Genomic DNA, 13,678 nt, shown 5'->3' with positions numbered 1-13,678 from the left:
CAGCCTAAACAACCACGGAACCAGCCTGAGACGCAGGAAGACGCATCTGGATCTCTACAAATGAACATCTCCAGCGCTGAGTATTGAGGTACAAAGCGGGGAGCCATGAAACTGTGCACAGATATCGGAAGATAAACGGAAGGGGGAGGGAGCCGCCGTGTTCGGGCGCCGGGAAGTGGTAGCCACTTGCACGGGAGAGCGGGCGGGGCTCACGGTCGGCACCTGCAAAACAGCAGACTGAGACCGTGAGCCGGGTGCGCGCGCCACCAGGCATCTCGCGGAACACCGGAATCCCGGTGCGCTTACTGGATCCAGACTGAGACCGGGAGATCCGGGAGCGCGCGCGGGGCGGCTGGCGGCTGGCGGCTGGCGGCATTAGAAACACAAAGGACAGAGACGCGCCGGCCCTGGAAGTGAGGGCTGGGACGCCGGGTGTGGGGCGCACATCCCGGACGCTGCAGGGTTGAGCAGCACCAACAGAAACAGAGTTAAAGTGGCCAGAACATTAGTAGAGAACAGGCCGCAATCCCTCTGTTCTGTGACAGAGGCTGAAATTTGGCCGCTGCTGCTCTGACTCTCAGAAGAGGCACAGCAAACCGCCAGGGAAAGCCGCCAGAGAACAAAAGCCTGGAAAAACCCGCTCAGGGAGTGCCCATCCCCATCCTCCCTCGCAGGGGACGCCGAGACTCTATCCAAACATGGCTGCCTGAGTATCGGCACGGCAGGCCCCTCCCCCAGAACACAGAAGGCAGGCTGAAAAATCAAAAAGCCCACAACCCGGGCGCCTGGGTGGCGCAGTCATTGAGCGCCTGCCTTCGGCTTAGGGCGTGATCCCGGCGATCCGGAAAGGAGTCCCTCATCGGGCTCCTCCGCTGGGAGCCTGCTTCTTCCTCTCCCACTCCCCTGCTTCTGTTCCCTCTCTTGCTGGTTGGCTGCCACATAAATAAATAAATAAAATCTTTAAAGAAGAAGCCCACATCCCTAAGATCCCTATAAAACAAGGGGCACGGCCTGGGACCCAGTCAATAATTTGGGCTCTGGAAACCCCGCAACCTCTCTTCATCAGAATGACAAGAAGGAGAAGCCCCCCCCCCAGCAAAGAAAAGACAGTGAGACTGTGGCCTCTGCCACAGAAATAATGGATATGGATGTAACCAAATTATCAGAAATGGAATTCAGAGTAACGATGGTCAAAATGATGAGTAGAATTGAAAAAACTATTAACGAAAAGGTTACTGAGAATATAGAATCCCTAAGGACAGAAATGAGAGCGAATCTGACAGAAATTAAAAATTCTATGAGCCAAATGCAGGCAAAACTAGAGGCTCTGACGGCCAGGGTCGCAGAAGCAGAGGAACGGGTTAGTGAATTGGAGGATGGGTTAACAGAGGAAAAAATGAAAATAGAAGATGGTCTTAAAAAAATCCACGCCCACGAATGTAGGTTACGGGAGATTACTGACTCAATGAAACGATCCAATGTTAGAATCATCGGCATCCCCGAGGGGGTGGAGAAAAACAGAGGTCTAGAAGAGATATTTGAACAAATTGTAGCTGAAAACTTCCCTAATCTAGCAAGGGAAACAAACATTCGTGTCCAAGAGGCAGAGAGGACCCCTCCCAAGCTCAACCATGACAAACCTACGCCACGTCACGTCATAGTGCAATTCGCAAATATGAGATCCAAGGATACAGTATTGAAAGCGGCCAGGGCAAAGAAATTTCTCACGTACCAAGGCAAAAGCATCAGAATTACGTCAGACCTGTCTACACAGACCTGGAATGAGAGAAAGGGTTGGGGGAGCATATTTAAAGCTCTTTCAGAGAAAAACATGCAGCCAAGGATCCTTTATCCAGCAAGGCTCTCATTTAGAATTGATGGAGAAATAAAGACATTTCAGAATCACCAGTCACTAACCAATTTTGTAACCACGAAACCAGCCCTACAGGAGATATTACGGGGGGTTCTATAAAAGTAAAAAGGCCCCAAGAGTGATACAGAACAGAAAGTCACAGCCAATACAAACAAAGACTTTACTGGCAACATGGCAACATTAAAATCATATCTCTCAGTAATCAGTCTTAATGTAAATGGTTTGAACCATCCCATAAAGCGCCACAGGGTTGCAGATTGGATAAAAAGAAATGACCCATCCATTTGCTGTCTACAAGAGACTCATTTCAAACCCAAAGATGCATTCAGACTGAGAGTAAGGGGACGGAGTACCATCTTTCACGCAAATGGACCTCAAAAGAAAGCTGGGGTAGCAATTCTCATATCAGATAAATTGGATTTTAAACTACAGACTATAGTTAGAGATGCAGAAGGGCACTATATTATTCTTAAGGGAAGTATTCAACAAGTGGATATGACAATTATAAATATATATGCCCCCCACAGGGGAGCAGCAAGATACACAAGCCAACTCTTAACCAGAATAAAGAGACATATAAATAAAAATACATTAATAGTAGGGGACCTCAACACTCCACTATCAGAAATAGACAGAACACCCTGGCAAAAACTAAGCAAAGAATCAAAGGCTTTGAATGCCATACTCGACGAGTTGGACCTCATAGATATATATAGAACACTACACCCCAGAACCAAAGAATACTCATTCTATTCTAATGCCCATGGAACATTCTCAAGAATAGACCATGTTCTGGGACACAAAACAGGTCTCAACCGATACCAAAAGATTGAAATTATCCCCTGCATATTCTCAGACCACAACGCTCTGAAATTGGAACTCAACCACAAGGAAAAATTTGGAAGAAACTCAAACACTTGGAGACTAAGAACCATCCTGCTCAGGAATGACTCGATAAACCAGGAAATCAAAAATCAAATTAAACAATTTATGGAGACCAATGAGAATGAAAATACAACAGTCCAAAACCTATGGGATACTGCAAAGGCAGTCCTAAGGGGGAAATACATAGCCATCCAAGCCTCACTCAAAAGAATAGAAAAATCTAAAATGCAGTTTTTATATTCTCACCTCAAGAAGCTGGAACAGCAACAGAGGGACAGGCCTAATCCACGCACGAGGAAGCAGTTGACCAAAATTAGAGCTGAAATCAATCAAGCAGAAACCAGAAGTACAGTAGGGCAGATCAACAGGACTAGAAGCTGGTTCTTGGAGAGAATCAATAAAATTGACAGACCACTGGCAAGACTTATCCAAAAGAAAAGAGAAAGGACCCAGATTATTAAAATTATGAATGAAAAAGGAGAGGTCACGACGAGCACCATTGAAATTGGAAGGATTATTAGAAATTTTTATCAACAGCTATATGCCAATAAACTAAGCAATCTGGAAGAGATGGAATCCTTCCTGGAAACCTATAAACTACCAAGATTGAAACCGGAAGAAATTGATTCCTTAAACAGGCCAATTAATTATGAAGAGATTGAGTCAGTGATAAACAACCTTCCAAATAACAAAACTCCAGGCCCGGACGGTTTTCCTGGGGAATTTTACCAAACATTCAAAGAAGAAATAATACCTATTCTCCTAAAGCTATTTCAAAAAATAGAAACAGAAGGAAAGCTACCAAACTCATTCTATGAGGCCAATATTACCTTGATCCCCAAACCAGGCAAAGACCCCCTCAAAAAGGAGAATTACAGACCGATTTCCCTAATGAATATGGACGCCAAAATCCTCAACAAGATACTTGCTAATAGAATCCAACAGTACATTAAAAGGATTATCCATCACGATCAAGTGGGATTCATACCTGGGATGCAAGCGTGGTTCAATATTCGTAAATCAATCAGCGTGATACATCATATCAACAAGAAAAGACTCAGGAACCATATGATCCTCTCAATCGATGCCGAAAAAGCATTTGACAAAATACAGCATCCTTTCCTGATTAAAACCCTTCAGAGTGTAGGAATAGAAGGTACATTTCTCAATCTCATAAAAGCCATCTATGAAAAGCCTACTGCAAATATTATTCTCAATGGGGAAAAGCTGGAAGCCTTTCCCTTAAGATCAGGAACTCGACAAGGATGCCCACTCTCGCCACTATTATTCAACATAGTACTAGAAGTCCTTGCAACAGCAATCAGACGACAAAAAGGGATCAAAGGTATTCAAATTGGCAAAGAAGAAGTCAAAATGTCTCTCTTTGCAGATGACATGATACTCTATATGGAAAACCCAAAAGAAGCCACTCCCAAACTATTAGAAGTTATAGAGTAATTCAGTAACGTGGCAGGATACAAAATCAATGCTCAGAAACCAGTTGCATTTCTATACACGAATAACGAGACCGAAGAAAGAGAAATTAGGGAATCCATCCCATTTACAATAGCACCAAAAACCATACGTTACCTTGGAATTAACTTAACCAGAGACGTAAAGGACCTATATTCTAGAAACTATAAATCACTCTTAAAAGACATTGAGGAAGACATAAAAAGATGGAAAGATATTCCATGCTCATGGATTGGAAGAATTAACATAGTTAAAATGTCCATGCTACCCAGAGCAATCTACACTTTCAATGCTATCCCGATCAAAATACCAAGGACACTTTTCAAAGAACTGGAACAAACAGTCCTTAAATTTGTATGGAAACAGAAAAGGCCCCGAATCTCCAAGGAACTGTTGAAAAGGAAAAACAAAGCTGGGGGCATCACAATGCCGGATTTCGAGCTGTACTACAAAGCTGTGATCACAAAGACAGCATGGTACTGGCACAAAAACAGACACATAGACCAATGGAACAGAATAGAGAGCCCAGAAATGGACCCTCGGCTCTTTGGGCAACTAATATTTGATAAAGCAGGAAAAAACATCCGGTGGGAAAAAGACAGTCTCTTCAATAAATGGTGCTGGGAAAATTGAACAGCTACATGCAAGAGAATGAAACTTGACCACTATCTCACACCATACACAAAAATAAACTCCAAATGGATGAAAGACCTCGATGTGAGACAGGAATCCATCAAAATTCTAGAGGAGAACATAGGCAACAACCTCTACGACATCGGCCAAAGCAACCTTTTTCATGACACATCCCCAAAGGCAAGAGAAACAAAAGATAAAATGAATTTATGGGACTTCATCAAGATTAAAAGTTTCTGCACATCCAAGGAAATAGTCAGAAAAACTAAGAGGCAGCCCACGGAATGGGAGAATATATTTGCAAATGACACTACAGATAAAGGACTGGTATCCAAGATCTACAAAGAACTTCTCAAACTCAATACACGAGAAACAAATAAACAAATCAAAAAATGGGCAGAAGATATGAACAGACACTTTTCCAATGAAGACATACAAATGGCTAACAGACACATGAAAAAATGTTCAAAATCATTAGCCATCAAGGAAATTCAAATCAAAACCACACTGAGATACCACCTTACGCCAGTTAGAATGGGAAAAATAGACAAGGCAAGAAACAACAATTGTTGGAGAGGATGTGGAGAAAGGGGATCCCTCCTACATTGTTGGTGGGAATGCAAGTTGGTACAGCCACTCTGGAAAACAGTGTGGAGGTCCCTTAAAAAGTTAAAAATTGAGCTACCCTATGATCCAGCCATTGCATTACTGGGTATTTACCCCAAAGATACAGACGTAGTGAAGAGAAGGGCCATATGCACCCAATGTTCATAGCAGCAATGTCCACAATAGCTAAATCGTGGAAGGAGCCGAGATGCCCTTCAACAGATTACTGGATTAAGAAGTTGTGGTCCATATATACAATGGAATATTACTCAGCTATCAGAAAGAACGAGTTCTCAACATTTGCTACAACATGGACAGCACTGGAGGAGATAATGCTAAGTGAAATAAGTCAAGCAGAGAAAGACAACTATCATATGATTTCTCTCATCTATGGAACATAAGAACTAGGATGATCGGTAGGGGAAGAAAGGGATAAAGAAAGGGGGGGTAATCAGAAGGGGGAATGAAACATGAGAGACTATGGACTATGAGAAACAAACTGAGGACTTCAGAGGGGAGGGGGGTGGGGGAATGGGATAGACCGGTGATGGGTAGTAAGGAGGGCACGTATTGCATGGTGCACTGGGTGTTATACACAACTAATGAATCATCGAGCCTTACATCGGAAACCAGGGATGTACTGTATGGTGACTAACATAATATAATAAAAAATCATTAAAAAAAAAAATATGAAAGTCCATTCTCAACCTACCTTTTTCCTTACCTCCCCCCACCCTATAGTATATAATCAGCCACTCCTCCCAACCCAGGGCAGCAGCTCTTTTGGCCCACGGGTCCTGTCCAGGTGTTTTCATAAACCACCATTTTGCACCAAAGACATCTCAAGCATTCATTCTTGGTCGTCAGCTCCAGACTCCACCCACCAAACCTCAGCTATATTCAAAACCATATCATACTGATGTGGGAAACAAAGGCAAAAGAAAAAATTAAATTTCCTTACTGACCACAGGCAATTGGCAAGTCCTTTAAACAGGTCCAGTGACATTCCTGTAGGAACCCAGCTACCTCCATATTAATACTTTGTTAAGGGCAAAAGGCAATCTTAGCCCAACCCCCAGGATCCTGTTAGCCTACTTTAATGTATAAAAATTCCTTTAGAAACTTCCTTTATCTCTACCCCCCAAGGTACAGGTTGGCAATCATCCCCAAAGCATATGACCCACAGATATACACCTGAAAGGACTCATGACTTTTACTAAGCATTAATAAATGACCTTTTCCTAACAATAGCTAGCCCCCTCAAGGTCTGGGAAGCTTTGATTCCAAAATACCTTGGAGGCCTGTGCTGTCCTTAACCCCTTTCCAACTTCAAAGAATATACTGGGCCACTCTTCAAGAGAAGAGGGCATCTCTTTCTGCCCAGGAGTCCTGTCCCTGTGCTTTAATAAAACTACCTTTTTGCACCAAAGGCATCTCAAGAATTCTTATAAATAAGGCATGTTTGTCTTGACCTTAACGTTCCTCTGAAGTGACTTTAACAATTCTTGACATTTACGTCTAGATCTAATTCTTCCTTTCCTGAATATTGGTAGAGCATCTGCACAACTTACTGCTGAGGGTGATCATACCTCATGGAGTCTTCTTAGGGTTTTCTTATTTCCATCAAGCTTACAAATCATTTTGGTTCCCTTTTTAGCACTGCAGAAGTCTAATCATAGTATAAGAGGTCAATGAATACAATTGTTTTCAATGATATTATCTTAGAGTGGTCTTCATTCTGCAATTGCCACTGTTTTATTGGGAACACGGTGCTCCTTGTCTTACTCCTCAACACCTTCTTATTCCAGCCCCATGCAAAGAGGCCTATAGATTTGATATCCACCCATTTCACTTAGGTAATAACGATTCTTTTCAGTGGGATTCCAGAAGTGTTAAATGCCTTTGGAGTAAGAAATTTGGTAGATGATATTGATTGTAAGGAAGTGGTTTACATGTACAGAGTCACCCGGGGTCTTTCCCTCTGCACCACGTCTTTTCCCAGTATTTTTCAGGCCATAATTATCACTTTCAACAACATCGATAGGCATGGCTCAAACCCAAAGTCTTCACATACATTTTTCCATTTCTCTTTTCTTTCTAGATCACTAACATTAGATCTACATCCATGTCATCACAAGTGCTGTGTGTGGCCCCCTTCAACATCAATGAAGTTGCACAAATGTGTTATCTGACATGCTGTAGCAGGAGAGAACCTGATAAATTTCATGAGACTGGTTTTGTAGGGGGCATGGGTTTATGGGATTTCCTGTGTGTGTTCCTCCTGATCTGAGCCAGTGTGAACATGGTAACATTTCACAAGACCAGTCTTTGCCCAAGACGCTTCCCTGAAACTAATGCTACCCACAGAATTCTGGCATTTGTGAGCTGCTTTGTTTGTTTTTCTTTTTGTTTTTCTCAGCCAATAGCTACCTTACCATTTACAGAAGTAATACACATAATGTACAAGGGCTGGAGAACATCACTACATTTCCATCTTCTTGTTATCCAGCAATCTGTCCTCTTGTACTGATGAAAAATAACAGATGATCCTTCCTAAACTGTGCATTTGCAAAGATGAGGAAGTCCTCTCTATAAACTATTTCCCCCAGGAGTTTGAACACCATCACACATTTTTCTGACACAAAGGACATGTGATTAAAATTTTCCACACCAAATTTTAATGAGGTAAAATTCTGAAAAGGCATTAATAAATTTTACTTTGGAAATTTCATCAAACCATCCCTCTTGGTGAACACAGAAAATGACCAGATACAGGACCAAAACATATTTGAGTGGTGCCTGGGTGGCTCAGTAGATTGAGTGTCTGACTCTTGATTTTTGGCTAGGATTGTGGGATCGAGCCCCACATCGAGCTCTGAGCTAAATGGGGAGTTTGCTTGAGATTCTCTCTCTCTCTCTGCCCTGTCCATGCTCACACCCCCCCTAAAGTAAATAAAGAAATCTTTACAAAAATGTTTTAGACTGTTGTACGTGGATAGAGCCATCATTAACTTTTCATAAAATAATTTTCAAAAATTTAGGCTTATGATTATTTGTAAGCCCTTATTTTTTTAGAGAACTTCTCTAATGTGAAGTATCTATCAGATAAATTACAGCAACTACACTTGCTGATTATGCTAGACTGTCTTCATAAGTCAAAAATATTTTATGTCTACACTGTTATATACTTTAAACCCAAACAAATCTTGAGTATACTACATGCTTTTGATTATATCTGATTTAGTTATGGAGAGTGATATAAGTGTGAATATAACTATGTTCTCTTCACACAGTGAATACTGAGCAATATTCCCCTAAAAACAAATGTACAATACATTCTCACATACTTTATGAAACCCACATGCTACTTTTTATTTATTTGTATTTATTTGGTTTATTTGCATTACTAGAAGTATTTTTTCAATTTCCACTCCATTTTTACAGGTAAATTTTTTGTATCAATAGGAGAAATTTTTATCTGTGTAGTTTTGGACTTCTATTAAAATATTTAACAATTCCCATGTATCACAGTATGACCTATTAGAAAACATAAAATTTTTTTTCTGAAGACAGATAATATCTCAAAAAAATAATTGTAAATGTAAACTAATAATCTATTATATCTTGTCTAATTGAATTTAATAAAAAATAATTTTAAATAAACTATTACAAAGAGTAAAAAAAGATATATTTTAATGATTTTATTTATTTATTTCAGAGAGAGAAAGAGCATGAGCTGGGGGGGGGCAGTGGGAGAGGGAGAAGCAGACTCCCCACTAAGCAGGGAGACTGATTTGGGTTGTGATCCTAGGACCCTGAGATCATGAGCTGAGCCAAAGGCAGATGCTTAACCAACTGAGCCACATGGGTGCCCCAATAATTAAATATTTCCAAACTAAGTAGTGTGCTCAAACAAATATAATTTGAATCTGATGAGAACAAAAATGAAAAGTTTAATGGTGAAAGTGCAGCTTGTCTCCGTACATGTGTGAGTCATAAATCACAGACCTCTGTGTTTCAAAGCTCCTTGGGAAAGAGAAAACTCGAAGTTGGAGACAGATAACACAGATTTAAAGTAAAGAGAGATGGAAGTAAAACAATTCAACTACATTCTTCTTATAATAGCAACAACTAATGCATGAGGAAACTCAAACGTTGAAAGTAAAAAAAGACAAAAATTACAATAGGTTATTTGAGACAAAGTTAAATTAACCATATGTGAAATATGAGTCAAAAACTTGCACCTGAAATGGAGAGGCTACTATAATAATGAAAGAAAAATGCTGGTGGTATTTTGATAGGGGTTGCATTAAATGTGTAGGTTACCTTGGGTAGTACAGACATTTTAACAATGTTTGTTCTTCAATCCATGAATGTGGGATGTTTGTCCATTTCTTTATTTCTTCTTCAATTTCTTTCATAAGTATTCTACAGTTTTCAAAGTACAGATTTTTGCCACTTTGGTTAGGTTTATTCCTAGGTATCTTATGGTTTTTGGTGCAATTGTAAGTGGGATCGATTCCTTGATTTCTTTTTCTGCTGCTTCATTATTGGTGTATAGAAGCGCAACAGATTTCTGTACATTGATTTGTATCCTGTGACTTTGCTGAATTCATGTATTAGTTCTAGCCATTTTTTGGTGGAGTTTTTCAGGTTTTCTACGTGGAGTATCATGTTATGTGTGAATAGTGAAAGTTTGACTTCTTCCTTGTTGATTTGGATGAATTTTAGTTCTTTTTGTTGTCTTATTGCTGTGGGTGGGACTTCCTGTACTATGTCAAATTACTGTGCTGAGAGTGGACATCTCTGTCTTGTTCCTGACCAGGAGAGGAACAACTCCCAGTTTTTTTCACATCGAGGATGATATTAGCTGTTGGTCCTTAGTATTTGGCCTTTACGATGTTGAGTTTAGTTCTGCCTATCCGTAATTTGTTGAGCGTTTTTTTCAAGAATGGACATGGATAGAGTTAGAGTGTATTATGCTAAGTGAAATAAGTCAGAGAAAGACAAATACCATATAATTTCACTCATATATGGAATTTAAGAAACAAAAGAGATGAACATATGGGGGGAGGAAGAGAAAGAAAAGTAAAAAGAGAGGAAAACCGCATAAGTGACTTTTACCGATAGAGAAAAAACTGAGGATTGATGAAAGGAGGTGGTTGGGGGATGGGCTAGAAGGGTGGTAGGTATTAAGGAGGGAATTTGTTTGATGAGCATGGGGTGATGTATGTAAGTGGTGAGTTACTGAATTTTATGCCTGAAACCAATATTGCACTGTATGGTAATGAGCTAGAATTTAAAGAAAAATTTGAAAAAAAAATAATGAAAGAAAGTTAAATTAACTGAGAAGAAATATCTGTCCTCACATTTTGTACAATGAAAAGAATAACTCCATAAAATCTTAGTGTTTTTAGAATCTGATGAACTTAACTGACCATTAATTTTATAGAGACTGCTGTATAAATAAAGATGTTATATATGAACCTAGTGGTAGCTATGCATCAAACGCCTATAATATATGCAGAAAACATAAAGAGAAAGACTCCAAGTATAACACGAAAAAAAATAATCAACCACAAAAGAAGAGACCAAGAAAGAAGGGAACAGAAAAGAACAGCAAAAGCAGCTAGAAAACAATGAACAAAATGGACATAAGTACATGCCTATCAATACTTACGTTAAGTGTAAATTTACTAAATCCTACAACCAAAAGACATGGGGTGCTGATGCATATGAAAAAACAAGACCCATCTCTATGCTGCCTATAAAAGACTCACTTCAGACCTAATGACACAGACAGTTTGAAAGTGAAAGGCGGGAAAATCATATTTTCATATGCCGTGTAAATGGAAATGAAAAAAAAAGCAGGGTAGCTATACTTAAATCATACAAAATAGACTTCAGAACAAAGAGTGTAGAAAGAGACAAAGACAGGTATTCCATAATGATAAAAGCATCAATACAACATGAGGATACATCGATTGTAACTGTGTATGTACATAGGAGCTCATAAATACATAAAGCAAAATTAAAAGACTCAAAGGGAGAAAACAGGAGTAACAAGTCATAGTAAAGGACCTTGACACCCAGTTACATCAATGGATGGATCATTCAGGTAGCAAATCAGCAACGAAACAGTGGCTTTGAATGACACATCAGACCAGATGGACATAACTGATATATACAGAATATAAGATCCAAATACAACAGAGTACACATTCATTTCAACTGCAAGGAACATTCTCCAGAACAGATCATGTTAGGCCACAAATTAAGTCTCAATCAATTTGAAAAGGTTAAAATCATATTGAGCATCTTTCTTGACCACAGCAGTATGAAACTAGAAATGACTTACAAGAAATAATTGGAAGAAACACAGACATGGGGAGACTAAACAACATGCTACTAAACAAGAAGTGGGTCCACCAAGAAATCAAAAATAAAATTTGATAATAAAAGGAGACAAGTGTAGATAAAACCTCAGTGATTCAAGTCTTTGCAAAAGCAAAGTTCTAAAACAGAATTTATAACAATACACTCCAATCTCTAGAAACAAACAAAAAAATCTTGAACAATCTAATCTTACCCTTAAAGGAAGTAGAAAAAAGAACAAACAATGCTCAAATCTAGTCGAAGGAGGAAATAATGATTAAAGCATAAATATATGACATAAAGTCTAAAAATAACAGAAAATTTCAATTAAACCAAGAGCTGATTCTTTGAAAATATAAACAAATTTGATAAACCTCAAGCTAGACTCCTAAAGAAAAAAAGAGGAAGGATGCCAATAAATAACATCAGATATGAAGGAGGAAAATAACAATCAACACACAGAAACACAAAAGATTTTAAGAGCATATTATGAGAAATTACATGTCAACAAACTGGACAACCTAGTAAGAAAAGGATAAATTCCTAAGAACATAAAATTTTCCAAAACTGAACCAGGAAGAAATAAGCAATTGGAACAGGCTGATTACTACTCATAAAATTAAATTAGTAATAAGCAAACTTTTAACAAACAAAAGTCTAGAACGAGATGGCTTTACAGGTACATTCCAGCAAATACTTGAAGAGGAGTTAATATCTATTCTTCTCAAGCTATTACAAAAATGCAAGAAAATGGAAAACTTCCAAATTCATTCTATGAGACCAGCATCAATCACACTGATACCAAAACCATACAAAGACACCACAAACAAAACAAAGAAAAACAAAAAAATGTTCAGGCCAATATCCCTGAAGAACACAGATGGAAATTTCCTAAACAAAATATTTGCAAACCTAGTTCAACTATACATTAAAAAATCATTTATCATGATCCAGTGGGGTCATTCCAGGGATGCAATACGCACAAATCATTCAAGATAGAATGATGGTGCACCTTACCAAAATGAAGGATAAAACTGATATAATCACCTCAGTAGAAGCAGAAGAAGCATTTGACAAATTTCAATATCCATTTATCATAGAACTCTCAATAAAGTTGGATTAGAGGGAACATAATTTATAATAACAGTCATATATGAAAAATCAATAGCTAATGTCATATTTAATGGTGAAAAACTGGAAGTGTTTCTTTTTTCTATATAATTTTTATTTTGTTATATTAGTCACCATACAGTACATCCCCAGTTTTTGATGCAGTGTTCCATGATTCATTATTTGCATATAACACCCAGTGTGCCATGCAATATGTGCCCTCCTTCATACCCATCACTGGCCTATCCCAATTCCCCAACCCCCTCCCCTCTGAAGCCCTCAGTATGTTTCCCAGAGTCCACAGTCTTTCATGGTTCATTCCCCCTTCTGATTACCCCCCCTTCATTCTTCCCGTCCTTCTCCCACCGATCTTCCTGCTATTTCTTATGTTCCATAAATGAGTGAAACCATATGATAATTGTCTTTCTCTGCTTGACTATTTCACTTAGCATAATCTCCTCCAGTTCCATCCCTGTTGCTGCAAATGTTGGGTAATCGTTCTTTCTGATGGCTGAGTAATATTCTATTGTACATATGGACCACATCTTCTTAATCCAGTCATCTGTTGAAGGGCATCTCGGCTCCTTCCACAATTTAGCTATTGTGGACAATGCTGCTATGAAAATTGGGGTGCATGTGGCCCTTCTTTTCACTACGTCTGTATCTTTGGGGTAAATACCCAGTAGTGCAATTGCTGGATCATAGGGTAGCTCAATTTTTAAC

At 39.1% G+C, this 13,678-nt stretch overlaps 1 pseudogene; it reads left to right on the top strand.

The window, feature by feature from the left end:
- The first annotated feature begins 7,161 nt into the window (after nt 1-7,161).
- Nucleotides 7,162-8,125, top strand: LOC125282923 (vomeronasal type-1 receptor 4-like; annotated as a pseudogene).
- Nucleotides 8,126-13,678: the final 5,553 nt, after the last annotated feature.

Source organism: Ursus arctos, unplaced genomic scaffold (assembly GCF_023065955.2).
Source record: "Ursus arctos isolate Adak ecotype North America unplaced genomic scaffold, UrsArc2.0 scaffold_5, whole genome shotgun sequence".
NCBI lineage: Eukaryota > Metazoa > Chordata > Mammalia > Carnivora > Ursidae > Ursus > Ursus arctos.
Note: the sequence above shows the minus strand (reverse complement) of the source record. Positions and strands in the feature narration are given on the sequence as shown.